Source organism: Oryx dammah, unplaced genomic scaffold (genome assembly GCF_014754425.2).
Source record: "Oryx dammah isolate SB20612 unplaced genomic scaffold, SCBI_Odam_1.1 HiC_scaffold_1, whole genome shotgun sequence".
In the NCBI taxonomy this organism is placed as follows: domain Eukaryota; kingdom Metazoa; phylum Chordata; class Mammalia; order Artiodactyla; family Bovidae; genus Oryx; species Oryx dammah.
Window position 1 is genome coordinate 87,966,633 of NW_024070185.1, and position 15,685 is coordinate 87,982,317.

General features: G+C 40.9%; 1 pseudogene; it reads left to right on the forward strand.

Annotated features, from left to right (window-relative positions):
• Nucleotides 1–9,240: 9,240 nt before the first annotated feature.
• On the forward strand, nt 9,241–13,162 carry LOC120860621 (annotated as a pseudogene).
• Nucleotides 13,163–15,685: the final 2,523 nt, after the last annotated feature.

A 15,685-nucleotide genomic window follows, 5' to 3' on the forward strand; every position in this document is an offset into this window, starting at 1 on the left:
CCTCCTGAGAAATCTGTATGCAGGTCAGGAAGCAACAGTTAGAACTGGACATGGAACAACAGACTGGTTCCAAATAGGAAAGGGAGTACATCAAGGCTGTATATTGTCACCCTGCTTATTTATATGCAGAGTACATCATGAGAAATTCTGGGCTGTATGAAGCACAAGCTGGAATCAAGATTGCTGGGAGAAATATCAATAACCTCAGATATGCAGATGACACCACCCTTATGGCAGAAAGTGAAGAAGAACTAAAGAGCCTCTTCATGAAAGTGAACGAGAGTGGAAAAGTTGGCTTAAAGCTCAACATTCAGAAAACTAAGATCATGGTATCCAGTCCCATCACTTCATGGCAAACAGATGGGGAAACAGTGGCTGACTTTATTTTTTTTGGACTCCAAAATCCCTGCAGATGGTGACTGCAGCCATGAAATTAAAAGACACTTGCTCCTTGACCAACCTAGACAGCATATTAAAAAGCAGAGACATTACTTTGTCAACAAAGATCCATCTAGTCAAAGCCATAGTTTTTCCAGTGGTCATGTATGGATGTGAGAGTTGGACTATAAAGAAAGCTGAGCACCAAAGAATTGATGCTTTTGAACTGTGGTGTTGGAGAAGACTCTTGAGAGTCCATTAGACTGCAAGGAGATCCAACCAGTCCATCCTAAAGGAGATCAGTTCTGAATATTCATTAGAAGGACTGATATTGAAGCTGAAACTCCAATACTTTGTCCACCTGATGCAAAGAGCTGACTCATTTGAAAAGACACTGATGCTGGGAAAGATTGAAGGTGGGGGGAGAAGGAGACAACAAAGGATGAGATGGCTGGATGGCATCACCTACTCGATGGCCATGAGTCTGGGTAAACTCCGGGAGCTGGTGATGGACAGGGAGGCCTGGCGTGCTGCAGTCCATGGGGTCGCAAAGAGCTGGACATGACTGAGCGACTGAACTGAACTGAACTGAAAGTCACGAAGCTGATTGGGGCAGGACTGAGACAAGAGACCCTGTCAGGGTGCCATACAGCATACCTGAGGGAGGCCTGCCCCAGATCTGGAGCTGTTAGAGAAAAGTTCCCAGAGAAACAGCACAGTGAAGCAGAATTCTGGGGGATGCAAGGGGGTTAGCTGATGAAAGGGGAGAAGAAGCAGTTCCAAGGAGACAAGTCTGCAGCAGACCAGAGCTGAAAGAGAACATAGTGTCCAGCAGGCAGATGGATTTGCCAAGGAGCTGGGGAGTCGGGTAATTCCTAAAAGAACCTGGATTTCATCCTGAGGGTACAGAGAACCTCTGAGGCCATTCCAGCCGGGACTCTCCACTCCAGGCTACCTTTTACATAGCGTTCCTCCCTCCCTCCACCTGCAGCTCAGCCACCTGTGACACCAGCTCTAGACCAGGACAAGAGGTCTACAGGAGCAGCAGACTGGGACAAGTGCTGGGCCCCTGGCCTTGTGGTCTGTCTCACTGTTGGCATGTGATGGCTAAATATGTGTCCACTTGACTGGACCACGGGCACCCAGGCATTCGGCTATACATCATTTCTGGAGGTGCCTATGAGGGTATTTCCAGATGATATGAGTATATTCATCTGTAGAGTACGAAAGCAGATTGCCCTCCTCAATATGGGTGGGCATCTTTGAATCCACTGAGGGCATGAAGAGAATCAAAAGGCAGAGAAAGGGAGGAATCTCTCTCTCTCTCTCTCTCTGTCTCTCTGCCTAACTGCTTGAGCTGGGACATGGTCTTCCACCCTCAGGATAGGACTTAATACCATTCTCAGGCCTTTGGACTTGGACTACGATTTATATCACTGGCTCTCCTGGGTCTCTAGATTAAAAGCAAGAGACCATGGAACTTCTCCATAGCCACGTGGGCCAATCCCTATGACACACACACACATACACCCTATCGATTCTATTTCTTTGGATAAGCTCCATGGGGGCGGTTCACTTCCTTATCTGAATGTTTTGCTAGTAACTGTCACACAGCTTTAAGATCATTGAAGCAGACGCTCATGTAGTCAAAAGCTTAATGTCAGGCACTTACACTACAATGTATGTGCTGTATACATATAGCCCATATGTAGGCTTAGAAAGATGACTGGAAGGACATCTATTAAAATGGTATATCTGATGGTTGTAGGTTTACAGGTGATTTTTAAATATCCTGTCATCAAATTTTGATAAATCTGCAACAGTTTAGAATCAGAAAAGACTTAATACAGAAAGTGTTTATAACTTCAATTCTAAAGAAAATCATGTTGCAGTTAAGTTTATTTTAAGGAGAAAGTTGACCATGGCATTATCTTCATTCCATAAAGAGTCAATGAGAGGGTAATGACCATAAGAATGTAGCTATGTCTAAATACTAGCTGGATGGTTGGTATCACAAGCTAGTGCTTTTCCAAAATATTTCTGAAAACTGGGCTGGGAACCAGGGCTTGGCGAAAAGAAAATGTTGATCTTTTAGAGAGTTCTTATTCCAAATAAAGGCTGTAATTTATAAAAAGGATATTATAAAAATTTACATTATCATTTTAAGCCATAGTTAGTGTCTTGATAAATACATTCATATTTTCTGAGAGAACGGTTCTATTTTACAATCAACTTTTTAAAACTAGCACTGGAAAATAAGATTTTGAGGCACATGAAAATATCATTGATAGACAACAGTGCAGCAATTTGATTTTTCAGTCCCCTAGGCAGGGATGGGCCAGGGGCATTTAAAAATGGGTAAATATCCACAATGAGGTTGCTACTCCAGACTTCTTTGACCACTCTGCAACAGCTTCAGGGAATACGTTGAAACTGGTCCCTGAACCCAGTGAGACTACATGGAAGGCTGGCCTCTTCTGGGAACACACAAGGAACTCTGGACCTGCTTCTTTCTCAGCAAATTGATGGTGAAGGTCTGTGAGGCAAACTCCAGGTGTACTCTCTTCCTTCCTCTTTCTTCCTGTCTGTGTTCTTTCTCTAGCTCTTTCTGTCTTTCCAATTCTATTACCTCTTATTACTAGAATCTGCATGGGCAAAATGATGTAGAATATTGTGTCATGAATTTTTGGAACTATAAGGAGAAATATCTAAATTGCCCAAATAATTGAGCCATGAGCAGGTTACTTAAGTTTCAATGATTAGATAATTGCCCCAGTGCTTCCCTTGTGGATAAGGGTGGTCTAGCCATCCTTGGGGAGACACTAGGATCCTATGAAGGGGTTCATGAAGTCAAAGCTATTTTCATGATAACAGTAAGAAGCTATTTGTCTTTCACTCTCATTCCCTTCTAAGTAGTGGAATTTGCCAGGGGGTTACATGATGAGTGGAATCTCAGCAGACTAAATTCAGAATGACACAACTGTTTGATATGATATGAGAATCTAACTATTTTCTATTAAGGTAGAGGTTAAAAACCCCCTTCGTGGATGACAGCTTTGTTGTGGCAAAGGGGCTTGCATAATTCAGTGAGCCATGAGCCGTGCCATGCAGGGCCACCCAAGATGGATGGGTCATAGTGGAGAGTTCTGACAAAACACAATCTGCTGAAGGAGAAAATGGCAACCCACTCCAGAATTCATGCCTGGAGAATCTCATCGACAGTATGAAAAGGCAAAAAGATATGACACCAGAAGATGAGCCCATCAGGTCGGAAGGCTTCCAAAATGTTACTGGGAAAGAGCAGAGGGCAATTACTAATAGCTTCACTGGTGGCTCAGATGGTAAAGAGTCCGCCTGCAATGTGGGAAACCTGGACTCTATCCTTGGGTTGGGAAGATCCCCTGGAGGAGAGATGGCAACCCACTCCAGTATTCTTGCCTGGAATATCCCACGGACAGAGAAGCCTGGTGGGCTACAGTCCGTGGGGTCGCAGAGTCAGACACAACTGAGCGACTAATCAGACACAGCAAGAAAGAATGAAGTGGCTGGGCCAAAGCAGAAATGATGCTCAGTTGTGGATGTATCTGGTGGTGAAAGTAAAGTCCGATGATGTAAAGAACAATATTGCATAGGAACCTGGAATGTTAGTTCATGAATCAAGGTAAACTGGACATGGTCAGGCAGGAGATAGCAAGAGTAAACATCAACATATTAGGAATTAATGAACTAAAATGGACGGGAATGGGTGAATTTAATTCAGATGAACATTATATCTACGACTATGGGCAAGAATCTCTTAGAAAAAATGGAGCAGCCCTCATAGTAAACCAAAGAGTCTGAAATGCAGTACTTGGATGCAATCTCAAAAATGACAGAATGATCTCAGTTTATTTTCAAGGCAAGCCACTCAACATTACAGTTATTCAATTTTATATTCTAACCACTGATGCTGAAGAAGCTTAAGTTGAATGGTTCTGTGAAGACCTACAACACCTTCTATAACTAATACCAAAAAAGATGTCATTTTCACCGTAGTAGACTGGAATGCAAAAGTAGTAAGTCAAGAGATGTCAGGAATAACAGCCAAGTTTGGCCTTGGAGTACAAAATGAAGCAGGGCAAAGGCTATCAGAGTTTTGTCAAGAGAACATGCTGGTCATAGCAAACACGTTTTTCCAATGACCAAAGAGATGACTCTACAAATGGACATCACCAGTTGGTCGATACTGAAATCAGATTGATTCTGTTCTTTGCTGCCAAAGATGGAGAAGCTCTATACAGTCAGTAAAAACCAGACCCGGATCTGACTGTAGCTCAGGTCATGAGTTCCTTATGAAAAAATTCAGTCTTCAATTGAAGAAAGTGAGGAAAACCACTAGGCCATTCTGGTATGACCTAAATCAAATCCCTTATGATTACACAGTGGAGGTAATGAATAGATTCAAGGGATTAGATCCGTTAGACAGAGTGCCTGAAGAACTATGGACAGAGGTTTGTAACACTGTACAAGAGGCAGTGACCAAAACCATCCTAAAGAAAACGAAATACAAGAAGACACAGTGGTTGTCTGAGGAGGCTTTACAAATAGTTGAGGAAAGAAAAGAAGCAAAGGCAAAGGAGAAAGGGAAGGATACAAGGATAGGCACTACAAAGGACAGAAACGTAAGGACCTCACAGAAGCAGAAGAGATTAAGAAGAGGTGGCAAGAATACACAGAATGATACAAAAAAGGTTTAATAACCGCATAACCACGATGGTGTGGTCACTCACCTAGAGCCAGACTTTCTGGAGTGTGAAGTCAAGCGGGCTGCAGAAAGCATTACTACTAACAAAGCTAGGGGAGGTGATGAAATTCCAGCAGCGCTATTTAAAATCCTAAAAGATGATGCTGTTCAAGTGTTTCACTCAATATGTCAACAAATTTGGAAAACTCAGCAGTGGCCACAGGACTGGAAAAGGTCCGTTTTTGTTCCAATCCTAAGAAAGAGCAATGCCAAAGAATGTTCAAACTACCATACAATTATGCTCATTTCACATGCTAGCAAGATTATGCTCAAAATTCTTCAAGCTAGGCTTCAGCAGTAAGTAAACCAAGAATTTCCAGATGTACAAGCTGGTTTTCAAAAAGGCAGAGGCACCAGAAATCACATTGTCAACATTCATTGGATCATGGAGGAAGCAAGGGAGTTCCAGAAAAACATCTACTTCTGTTCCGTTGACCATGTTAAAGCCTTTGACTGGGTGGATCACAAAAACTGTGGAAAATTCTTAAAGAGATGGGAGTACCAGACAAATTTACTTTCTCCTGAGAAACCTGTATGCAGGTCAAGAAGCAACAGTTTGGAACAATGGGCTGGTTCAAAATTGGGAAAGGAGTACAACAAGGCTGTATATTGCCACCCTGCTTATTTAATTTATCTGCAGAGTACGTCATGCAAAATACTGGGTTGTATGAATCACAAGGTGGAATCAAGATTGCCAGGAGAAATATCAAGAACCTCTTTAATGATGAGGGTGAAAGAGGAGAGTGAAAAAGCTGGCTTGAAACTCAATGTTAAAAAAAAAAAAATTAAGATCATGGCATTCAGTCCCATCACTTCATGGCAAATAGGAGAAAAATTGGAGACAGTGACATTTTATTTTCTTGGGCTCCAAAATCACTGCAGATGGTGACTGCAGCCATGAAATTAAAAGGCACTTGCTCCTTGGAAGAAAAGCTATGACCAACCTAGACAGCATATTAAAAAGCAGAGACATTACTCTGCTGACAAATGTCTGCCTAGTCAAAGCTATGACTTTTCCAGTAGTGATGTACGGATGTGAGTGTTGGATCATAAAGAAGGCTGAGTGCCAAATAATTGATGCTTTTAAACTGTGGTGTTGGAAAACACTCTTGAGAGTCTCTTAGACTGAAAGAAGATCCAACCAATCCATCCTAAAGGAAATCTATCCTGAATATTCATTGGAAGGACAGATGCTGAAGCTGAAACTCCAATACTTTGGCCACCTGATGTGAAGAATTGACTCATTTGAAAAGACCCTGATACTGGGAAAGAGTGAAGGCGGGAGGGGAAGGGGACAACAGAGGATGAGATGGTTGGATGGCATCACCAACTCAATGGACATGAATTTAAGTAAAATCTGGGAGTTGGTGATAGACAGGGAGGACTGGCGTGCTTCAGTCCATGAGGTCGCAAAGAGTCGGACACAACTGAGCAACTGAACTGAAATGAACTAAACTGGCAAAAGGTGGGGAAAGAAAAACATGTTCAGGCACAAGAAGTCAAGGATGATAGTTATAGTAAAAGTCATAGTGATCATCTGCCCCTCCCAGTGAGATATGTGCTTTCACATTTTAGCTTCTGAGGTCATCTATCACCATGAGAGGATCCAATAACCAAAAAGTCACGTGCAGATGTGCATCCATGAAGAGAAGTGAAGGCAGAACTCGAGAGGAACAATGCCTCAGGTTGTCACACTTGGAAACACATTTGCTGGCAGGTCATGAAAGTTGGTGAAAAGATATATATGCTTAGTTTCTTAGTCATGTCCAACTCTTTGTAGCCCTTTGGACTGTAGCCCATTCAGGCTTCTCCATTCATGGGAATTTTCAGGCAAGAAGGCTGGAGTGGGTTGCCACTTCCTTCTCCAGGGGATCTTCCCAACCCAGGGATTGAATCTGCATCTCCTGTGTCTCCTACATAGCAGGCAGAGTCTTTATCTGCTGAGCCATCAGGGAAGCTCTGAAAGTGAAAAGATACACGTGGTGTCATTCAGGTCATTTGTACAGGACAGACAGCCTAGGCTGGGAGTAAGCTGTTAGCATACATGTGTATATTCTGCTTTCTGACCACTCCTCCTTTCCCCCCCGCCTTTTTTTTCAAGTATTTGTTGAATTGAGCACCCACCATGTGAGTAGCCCTGAAGGGAGTGACTGTGAGTGAGGTTGTGGGGACTTGTTTGCCAAACAACCTGATTACGAGGTTGAATTTTTAACCATCTTGGAGATTTTACGTTGTGGTAAAAGGTGGTAGTGAGGTTGATAGGGAAGTTTAAGCCAGATTACCCAAATCTCTCTGATATTTTGATAAACATTATAGTTCTAAGAAGATCTTTCTTTCCAGATAGATTACACAAACCCTTCTGGGCATGTAGAGAAATATCAGTAAAATGAGTCATCATTAATGCTTCTCATCATCAGAATAATCATGGCAATAACACTATAAGAGATGGAATGTTACAGGGTATGGTGGAGCAGAGGGACATTTTGCAAAAAGATAGTAAATTTTGCCCTAAAATTCTGTAAATCCAAATACAACTGTGAATATATTTTCATAGCAGTTTGAGTTTCCCTCCAGGAATCAGCAAGGGATGATCCTCCTGCTTTATCTTAAAAGAAAGTGAATGCTGAGATGAATTCACTGCTTTCTGAAAAAGACATGAAAAACCCAGGTGGCAGCTTGTGGTCTATCGATGTTCTGACTATCATGACTCCTCTCCAGGTCTATATTTAGTGTGATCTGATTGAGTGAGATCACACGCTCAGAATAAACTAAGCCCAGAATATCAGCTATGATTTACTTCCAGAGGCAGTAATAAATCTCCCTCTTGAAATTGTGTTTGTTTGCTGCTGGCTAGGTTCCTGCTCCACTTGTATTATTCCTCAAAGCTATAAATATATAAAATTTTAAATGGATAATAGATCTATCTGATAGATATTTGCCCCACTGATTGCATCCTGTAGGCACAGATTAATCTCTTTAAAATATGATTATTTATGATCATTTCTTCAGGATCCATCTATACAGCTAAAAAAAAAAAAAAATACCAGCTTCTGGTAATCACCTACCTCACAGTGGATTTCCTACTAAGTGGAATAAAGTCTGAATTTCTCTCAGCTACTGAAAATAGCAATTTCACCACAATAGAAGGAAAATAACCCTAATAGGCAAAGATATTTGAGCCAAGTTAGACTTGGAAACATAGTGCCTTGGTCTTGGGATTAGGTCACAGAAAGTTAGCTCCCTATCTATTTATAATGACTGAATTTGAGCTGGGTGGAGTTTGTGGGCACATCTTAGAAGAGCAAAGGTGGATATTTGCATTGGTCATAACCTGACATATCCCAGGTGAGGCTGTGTGGTGCCCTTCTGAAGACAACACAGGGTCCTTTGCTGCCTGGGTGAGCATCTTCACCTCATAATTCAGGAAGGGCAAAATAGGAGATGGCCATGTGGAGTCTGGATTGGATGCAGCCAAGTCATTTCACTGGGCTCCTGGGGTTGACGTTTTATGCCTACTCAAAATCAGGCAGCTGTTTCTCCCCAGGCAGACCTGCAGACTCCACAACCCTGGGTACTCTCACTCCCACTCTGAAATGAGGAGAAAATTCAATCAAACAAAACCAGTCCAGAATTAACACATGTAAAAGAATTACCAGAAAACAACATTAAAATAGCTAATACAAATATTTTCCTTCTGTTTTCAAAGTTGAGACTTGAAAAATATATTTTAAAAGCACTCAATTCAAGTTTTTTGACAGGAAAACTATAATTTCTGAGAGAAAAAATAAACTAGATGAAATTAACAAAAGATTAGACATTGCAGAGGAAAAGATTAGTGATTTTAAAGACATAGCAATAGAAACTATCCAAACTCAAACTGTGAAAAAATGAAATCAGAAAGTATCAGTAAGTTGTGGGACAACTTCCAAAGACTCAACATACAGTTAATCGGGACCCTGGCAAAGAACATGACTGAGGGAACAGAAAAAAACGTTTGAAGAAATGGTGGACATTTTTTTTTTCAAACAATGAAAATCCACAGATACTTAGAGATGCAATGAAATCCAAACACAAGAAACATGAAGAAAATCAAACCAAGATACACCAAAATTCAACTACTTGAAACTAGTGACAAGAATAAAACCTTAAAAACAATATGTACAGAGGGAAAAGGTAAGTATAAAAGCAAATTTATCACCCAAAAATTTATCTGCTATGCAGATAGCAACACAGTAAAGTAATATCATGAAAGTATTGAAGGGGGAAAATATCTGTTAATCTAGAACTCAACATCCATCAAAAATGTCTTTAATTTGATTTGGGGGAAGACCTTTGTTATGGTTATGGGCTTTCCACCTCTGCTGGATCAGGAAGCTGGGGACACGCCCTCAAATGCCGCGACTGGTACCTAACCCTAACCGTAGCCCCTCCACTGCCCGTGAGACATTCCTGTGGCTTTTTAAATGATTGAACAATGATGGAAGTGGATCCAAAGTGACTTTTGTACTGAAGCAGAAGATTCTTATTACCCTCCATTAACTCAATTCAGTCTTCAGGAACAGGTGGAACGAGTGAAACCCAGAAAACTGAGAAGAAGAAAACCTCACTTTGGAGCTTTCTCCATGACTGTTCTTAAGCCCTGCCTTTCTACTTGTTTTAATTTTGCTTTGAATTTATAAATAATGAAGACCAAAGAAACAGAAGAAACATTGGGGAGCTTTATACCAAGAAATTTGCCTTGAAAGCCGCTATTCTTGGAGGGAAATCATATCAAGTTCCTGTTTGTTTTAGTTTTCTTTTTAAACAAGGTTTCATATGTCCTTAGATTTTGAAGGATAAGACAAATAAAAACTCATACCTGCAGACTGTTTTTAGCAGCCATGTAAGAATAATGAGATTTGTAAATTAAGGGCTTTGTAATGTGGATGGATGCTTTGCTACTAGAGTTGACTACTCAGAATATCTTTTATAGCTCTTTAATGTTTTATTTTTGATCTATCACTTCAATGACATTATTTGACCAAACAGAAGTCATTCTGTGTTTCTAAGCTATGAACTTGTTATGAACAGTATTTGCATTCACTGTGCAAATGTCCATGTATTATCTATTTAAGCAACACATAGCGCCATCACTCAAGGAAGTTGAATGAGCTGAACATTGATATAGCTCTTTCCCCTTCCCCCATTTTTTAAATGGAACAAATACGTTTTATGTTCCCCTCTCTCTCCCCTTTTTCCTTCCCCTTTGGGAAACATGTCAGGAACTAGATAGTTTAAGATGAGCAGTTGAGGGGACTGAGAGATTGATCCACACAGAGCCTGGCTTCTTTGTGCTTCATCGTAAGGCATTCTGCTGGCCAGGCTAATTAAGTACCGTCTTAACAAGAGAACCTCATGGAAATCCAGCTGGCAACTCAAAGAAGTTCAGGAAGCAGAACCACAGGGATTATACTCTGGGATCCTGGCCATGAGGTTGGAGGCCTCACCTTGTTGAAAAGAGACACTGGATTTAAACAGTGCAGCATGACTTTGTTCCTGCTTGGCTACATTTCTCAACATCACAGTCAGCTAAGTCACCTACAGCAACTTTCAAAAAACATGGAGGGCACCTATCCCAAGGAGATGGTAATTTGGAGTAAGCTGTTGTAGACATAATTCCTCTGATGGCTTTTCCAACAATGGACCTCTTTGGATAATAGGAGATTCTTGGCACCAGCTCTCCCTGTTCTGCCATGATTCTGTGGACTCTGGTGTCTCTAAGGGAGCGTATGATGGAATCACAGGGAACCTATCTAGTTGGCATGGCTCTGCACTAGGTCATGATGGTATAAGCCAGCATAGTGGGGTTGGCACTGAAAACCATCACCACTGGAATGGCAGCTTCCACTTCAAGAAAGAATGTGCCTTTTAGGAAAAGCCACCTACAGATACTAGAGGGGAGAAGAAAGAAGATAAGGTGGAAAAGTTGCTATTTGAAGAGGAAGACTTTCCTCCTTTGAATCCAGAAACTGGCAAACAGAATCAGCCATGCAGACCTATTGGGACCCCTTCTAGAGTGTGGGAAAACCCACCCTAGTGCCAAGCAGCCCTCCAAAATGCTAGTCATCAAAAAAGTTTTCAAAGAAGATCCTGCTGCTGCCTTCTCTGCTGCATTCACCAGGATCTCATCATGCAAATGGAAACAAATTGTTAACCATGGTTCCAAGTGTCTGTAAGAACCTGGTTCCTAAGCCTGTACCACCTCTATCCAAGGCCAGTGCATGGAAAGCTAATAGAATGGAGCACAAATCAGGAGCCCTTTCCTCTAGCCAGTTCAGTTCAGTTCAGTTGCTCAGTCGTGTCCGACTCTTTGCAACCCCAGGAACCACAGCACACCAGGCCTCTCTGTCCATCACCAACTCCCAGAGTTTACTCAAACTCATGCCCATTGAGTCGGTGATGCCATCCAACCATCTCATCCTCTGTCGTCCCCTTCTCCTTCTGCCCTCAATCTTTCCCAGCATCAGCTTCTTTTCAAATGAGTCAGCTCTTCGCATCAGGTGGCCAAAGTATTGGAGTTTCAGCTTCAACATCAGTCTTTCCAATGAACACCCAGGACTGATCTCCTTTAGGATGGACTGGTTGGATCTCCTTGCAGTTCAAGGGACTCTCAAGAGTCTTCTTCAACACCACAGTTCAAAAGCATTAATTCTTTGGCGCTCAGCTTTCTTTATAGTCCAACTCTCACATCTATACATGACTACTGGAAAACCTATGGCTTTGACTAGAGGGACCATTGTTGGCAAAGTAATGTCTCTGCTTTTTAATATGTTGTATAGGTTAGTCATACCATTCCTTCCAAGGAGTATACATCTTATAATTTCATGGCTGCAATCACCATCTGCAGTGATTTTGGAGCCCGAAAAAAATAAAGCCTGACACTGTTTCCCCATCTATTTGCCATGAAGCAACGGGACCAGATGCCATAATCTTCGTTTTCTGAATGTCGAGCTTTAAGCCAACTTTTTCATTCTCCTCTTTCACTTTCATCAAGAGGTTCTTTAGTTCTTCTTCACTTTCTGCCATAAGCGTAGTGTCATCTGCATATCTGAGGTGATTGATATTTCTCCCAGCAACCTTGATTCCAGCTTGTGCTTCTTCCAGCCCAGAGTTTCTCATGATGTACTCTGCATATAAGTTAAATAAGCACAGTGACAATATACAGCCTTGACATACTCCTTTTCCTATTTGGAACCAGTCTGTTGTTTTATGTCCAGTTCTAACTGTTGCTTTCTGACCTGCATACAGGTTTCTCAAGAAGCAGGTCAGGTGGTCTGGTATTACCATCTCTTTCGAATTTTCCGGTTTATTGTGATCCACACAGTCAAAGACTTTCCTTTAGCCAGAGTCTATTTTTACAGACCAATCTGTTATCAAACCAATAGTACTGGCTGGTGGTGTAGTTTTAAGCTCTCTCAAAGAGAGCCCCACCAGCACCGCTCCTCCAATTGCAATCAGCTCCTCTCATCTGACCAAGTTGACCCGCCAAACTACTGACAGGAAGAGCGAGCTCCTGAAGACTCTGAAGGATGACCGGAAAGGGGACTTCTCAGAGAGCAGAGAGTGTGAGAAGCTGAAAGATTTGGAGGACAACAGCACATCTGAACCAAAGGAAAACGAGAGGAAGGCTGTCCTCAGAATGGTCTCGCTCTCCCTGTAGAAGAGGAAGGGGAGGTCCTCTCTCACTCTTTGGAAGCAGAGCACAGGTCACTGAAAGCAATGAGATGGCAGGAGTGTCCTGAAAATGATGAGAATTTCCTGCGCCTCACAAAGGATGAGCTCAGAGAGTTCCACATGAAGACAGAGCAGCTGATAAGAAACGGCTCTGGGAAGAATGGCTTCTTGCAGAGTCGAAGTTCCAACCTATTCTCCCCTTGGAGAAGCACTTGCAGGGCAGAGCTTGAGGACTCAGACACGGAGACAAGTAGCAGTGAGACATCTGATGACAATGCCTGCAAGTAGGCATACAAATGCCCACAGTGAAATCTGACCCAGTAAACTCAGCTTGTGTGTTTAGGGATTATACAGAAGAAATCATTCTTTTCCTTTTCTTACGTTATTGTTGAATACTTCATGCACCCGAGAAACAATCATATCCCAAAGAGAGAGCAAGCAGTTGGCTTGTTTAGCTTTTGTTGTTGTTCTTCTCTGTTATCTGCTTAATAGAAAGAACTTTGTGTGGTGGGAAAGATTTTTAAAACACACACACATACACACAGTATATATGGGGCAATGCTCAGGTGGAAGCTGGCAGTGCAGAGAGGAAGAGACACTGGTCTGCAGCAACAGCTTCTACTACCAGCCCTTGGGGCACTCACCCCATGCTCAAGCAATCACTGTCAATGACAAAGTGACTATTGAAGTTATAATTGTATTAAATTAATGCTAATAATTTGGATATTTTATTTCTGGCTGCTCAGGTAAGGTTAGCCCTTAACCAAGCATATGTGGTTCCCCCCCACCTTTTTTTCTTTCTGGGTACAGCTGTAAAATATTTGGATATAGGAAGTGTTGTGCTATTCTTGCAGCCTTGATATTCAGGGTGGATTGTAAAATATAAATTTTTGTGAGATTTCAAAGATTAAGATTACTTTGATAACATTATTTACAGATTTAAAAAATGTGGTTATCACAGGTCTGTTGAGGGGGAAAGCTACTGCATAAAATAACTAACTTGAAATAAATAGTTTGCATCAGTTTGGGGGGGGAAAAGCTTTAATTTTTTTAATTTTAAAAAGCAAAATCCAATGTATTTCAAACTTACAAAGCCTCAAAGAATTTCTTATAAGTAGACCTGGAACCCAGATCTCCCACATTGAAGATGGATTCTTTACCATATGAGCCACCAGGGAAGCCCACAGGTAGACTCATACATCAGGAAATGTTATGGGGTGTCTCTGCAAGCAGGTAGGTGATTAAATCAGATGAAAATAGGATACAGGGATAAAGCACCAGAAATTGTGTCTACATGAATGAAAATATATGGTTTCTTCTTATTGTTTAAAGCCTTTTAAAAGATAGTTGCTTCTATAAAAATACAAACTATAGATTTTGAGATTTGTAGTAAGCATTAGAAATCGTATGGTAACACATCGATAAAGCGCAGGAGGGGAGGAGTAACAGCAAACTCCTGTGGCCTTCTTATATTATGTATGCAGTGGCCTAACATCACTTGAAAGGAGATCATGACAAGTATACCAGAAACCCACAGTAACCACTAAAATAACAAAATACGGCATTTTTCTTCAATTATTCAACTAAAAGAAAAGACATACATTGCCAGTATTCAAAGATGAGAGAAGTGACATCATCACAGATTCCACATATATTAAAAAGAATGATAAGGGAAAACTGTGAACAACTTTCTGTTAGTAAATTTGATAAGTGAAACGGATAAATTCCTTAAAATTCACAAGCTGCCAAAGTTTATTTAAAAAGAAAGAGATAACCTGATAGAAATAAAATAAATAAAAGCAATGTAGTCAATATAAAACTCAGTATTCTGAGTAGTTTCAGAGACTTAGATTCTGAAGTTTGCTCAGAATTACACAATGTGATGACTGGCTTCTGCATTAGCTTACTGTTTAATTTAAATCTTGAATGCAATCCCACTATCATGAAGTTGGTCAAGGCACTCCCACGTGAAGAAATTCAATTGGTGGTTAAAACCATTCCCACAAAGGAAACTCCAGAAAATTAAACACAGAGGCGTATATCCTAACCTATTCTATCAGGCCAGCTACCCTAATACCAAAACCAGATAAGAATATTATAAGAAAATAAAACTAAAAACCAATATTCTGCATTAATATGAATGTGAAAATTCTAAATAAAATTTTAGCAAATCAGGGACTTCCCTGGTAGTCCAATGGCTAAGAATCTGCCTTGCAAAGCAGGGGGATGAGGATTTGATTCCTGGTTGACAAACTATGAGCCCACATGTCACAGAGCAACTAAGCCCATGAACTGCAACTACTGAGTCCAGGATGCTCCAGAACTTGTACACCACAATTGGAGAACCCATGTGTCTCCACAAAAGATCCCGCATGATACAACAAGATCTAATGTGCTGCAACTAAGATCCAATGTAGCCAAATAAATAAATTTTTTTAATGTAACAAATCAAAGTCAATCATGTATGAAAGGGAAAATACATTATATCAATCTGGGTTTGCAAGGAATGCAAGGTTGGTTTAACATTTTAAAAATCAATGCAAATGAACATAGTTATAAACTTTAAAATGTAAAAGATTAAATATAAAAAACTAAATAATTACTTCCATTTACAGAAAAAGCACTCAACAAAATTTCACGTCTATTTCTCTGTTTTGCCACAGAAATAGCTTATTAGGAAAATCCATCAAGAAATTATTTCTCCTTTATGAAAATGCCAAATACGATAAATGGGGTCCAGGAAGAAATATGACCAATAAAATAGGGTCTGAGGTCTTATAGACTTTAATACGATTTTGACAATAGATGACA